This window comes from Poecilia reticulata, unplaced genomic scaffold (assembly GCF_000633615.1).
Source record: "Poecilia reticulata strain Guanapo unplaced genomic scaffold, Guppy_female_1.0+MT scaffold_264, whole genome shotgun sequence".
Lineage (NCBI taxonomy): Eukaryota > Metazoa > Chordata > Actinopteri > Cyprinodontiformes > Poeciliidae > Poecilia > Poecilia reticulata.
In genome coordinates this window covers 137,258-140,404 of record NW_007615046.1, presented here as the reverse complement: position 1 = coordinate 140,404, position 3,147 = coordinate 137,258, and positions in this window count along the sequence as shown.

Sequence of the window (3,147 nt, the reverse complement as noted above, 5' to 3'; positions counted from 1 at the left end):
CCAAACTCCGTCAAGTATGTCATTGTTTTTATGCCGTATTAGCTTCGTTGTGTTGATGCATTTTGACCTGCTTCAATTTTCCGCCGCAACACGAAAACTTCCCCAGTCACTCAGTGCGTCATAGTTATAGTTCCACATGCTTAGGATTTGTTGCTGCGCGTTTGCAGAGTGAAGGAAAGAGGAGACCAGCTGCACAGGCAGGCTGAGAAATGAGAGGCAGGTGATTGGCAACAAGAGCCAATGATCGCCGATCACCGATCATAGACTTTTTCACGGAAATCGGCCGATTATGATCGGTGGCCGATCGATCGGCACACCTGTAGTCTCCAGGTTTTCCTCCAGGACTGTCCTGGTTTAGATCTCTGCAGCTCCTCCAAATGGCGACAGCTATATTTCATGAGTCACTAGACTGTAGAAAGGTTTCCAAATCAGACTCTCTTGAAGATTTGGGAATTGAGGTAAAGGGCCATAAAAAAGCTCTGACACAAACTCCCAAAATGAATTATTTTATTGACCTTAAAGAGTTTCTATTTGTAATATTCACTGATTATTACTGTTTAATAATTGTGGGAGATTTCAACATCCATGTTGACAAACCCAAAGACAGAGAATCAAAAAGCTGATGAGGCACTTTAAATCTGGAGCTGATGATCAGTCAGGATGTGACTGATGTTTGATCCATTCAGTTTTATCAGTCAGCCAAACATTTCATCACTTCTTCAACTCGCCTTTAAACACTCACCGGACACTTTATTAGGTATGCCAATCACATGGCAGCAACTTAATGCTTGTAGGCATGTCGACATGGCCAAGACAGTCTGCTGCAGTTCAAACTGAGCATCAAAATGTGGAAGAAAGGTGATTTAAGTGACTTTGAAAGTGGCATGGTTGTTGGTGCCAGACGGGCTGGTCTGAGTATTTCAGAAACTGCTAATCTACTGGGATTTTCACTGATGAGTCTTGATTTGTGCTGCGACATTCGGATGGCCGGGTCAGAATTTGGTGTCAACAACATAGTAGAGTGGATCCATCCTGCCTGGTGTCAACGGTTCAGGCTGGTGGTGGTGCAGTGGTGTGGAGGATATTTTCCTGGCACACTTTGGGTCCATTAGTACCAATTGAGCATCATGTCAACACCACAGCCTACCAGAGTATTGTTGCTGACCATGTCCATCCCTTATGACCTCAGTGTACCATCTTCTCATTGCTACTTCCAGCAGGATAACGCTCCAGGTCATAAAGTGCGACTTATCTCAGACTGGTTTCTTGATTATGAGTCCACTGAACTCGACTGGCCTCCACAGTCACCAGATCTCAGTCCAATAGAACCTTTGGGATGTGGTGGAACGAGATCCACATCCTGGATGTGCAGCCAACAAATCTGCAGCAACTGCCTGAGGCTATCATGTCAATATGGACCAAACTCTGAGGAATGTTTCCAGTACCTTGTTGGATCAATGTCACCAAGGATTAAGGCACTTCTGAAGGCAAAAGGGGACCAACTGGTACTAGCCAGGTGTTCCTAATAAAGTGGCCAGTGAGTGTATTATAACCATCTAGATCAGTGGTGCCCAAAGTGGGTCCTGGAGGCATCCTGCATGTTTTACTCTCTCCCTGGTGGAAGAAACAACCTTCTCAGCAGGTCAGTGCTCTCCTCTAATGAGCCGTCATTGGATCCAGGTGAGGTAAACCAGGGAGAGAACTAACCCTAACCCTGGTAAACCAGGGAGAGAACTAACCCTAACCCTGGTAAACCAGGGAGAGAACTAACCCTAACCTGTTAAACCAGGGAGAGAACTAACCCTAACCTGTTAAACCAGGGAGAGAACTAACCATACCTGTTAAACCAGGGAGAGAACTAACCATACCTGNAACCATACCTGTTAAACCAGGGAGAGAACTAACCATACCTGGTAAACCAGGGAGAGAACTAACCCTAACCTGTTAAACCAGGGAGAGAACTAACCCCCCAGGACCCACTGGGGCTCCACTGCTCTAGATCAGTGTTTCCCCACCCTGGTCCTCCAGGCTCACCGTCCTCCATGTTTTATTGGTTTCCCTGCTTTAATGTGCCTAATTCCACTGATTGCAGTTCAGCAAACGCCTGTTGATCAGTCATCGATTGAAACCAGCTGGACTGAAGCAAGGAAATACCTGAAACATGCAGGCAGTACCCAGCCAGAAACACCTGCAACGACAAATTTATAGAGAAAATATAAAAATCTGAAGATTAATCTGCACATCAACACTAAATCTAGTAGCAAAGCTAAAGCCAAACTTAAAAAAAATATTMAATTTCAACTACTTAATTATAAAAGCCTAGAAGAAATTATAAATCAATTAATCTCGTCTTCCTGCTGTCTGGATATCCGACCCACAGTTTTCTTTATGAAAGTCCTGCTTTCATTACGAATGATCTGATCTGAACACTCGGCTCTCATCAGGTGTTTCAAACACAGCAGGTATCAAACGAGTGGAATCGTTCTGGATCAACCTCAGCGCATCTCCAACCTCCGTTCATCAGCCACATTACTGGAAAAGCTGCTAAACAGTTAACCAGCCGCTTCCAGTCTGGTTCCCATGGTTACCGCAGACCTGAGACTGGCCTAGTCCAAGAGTTTAGTGACGTCCATATAAACACAGACGGTAGAACCACAGTGCTGGTTCTGGTTCTGTTGGACCTCAGTGTTGTTCATGACATATTACTGAACCGACTGGAGAACTGGGTCGGACTCTCCAGTCCAGAACTCAACTGGTTCCAGTCCAACATGAAGAACTGGGATTTCTTTGTTTCAAAGGGAAACTTCTCATCCAGAGGTCAGAGGTCACATGCGGTGTACCCCAAGGCTCCATCCTAGGACTCCTCTTATTCTATATCTATTTTCTCTCACTCTTGCTCTCAGGTTACAACAGGAAATAAGATCAATTACCATGACAACCCAGATGATACACAGCTCTACGTTATGATGTAGACCTGAACCTTCAGAGCCACATTAAGACAGTCACAAAGTCGGCCTTCCATCACCTGAAGAACATCTCCAGGGTTAGAGGACTGATGTCTCAGATCTAGAGAAACTCATCCATGTGTTTATCTTTAGCCGCATTGAGCAGCGTCTTCACAGGTCTGACTGATAAATCAATCAAACA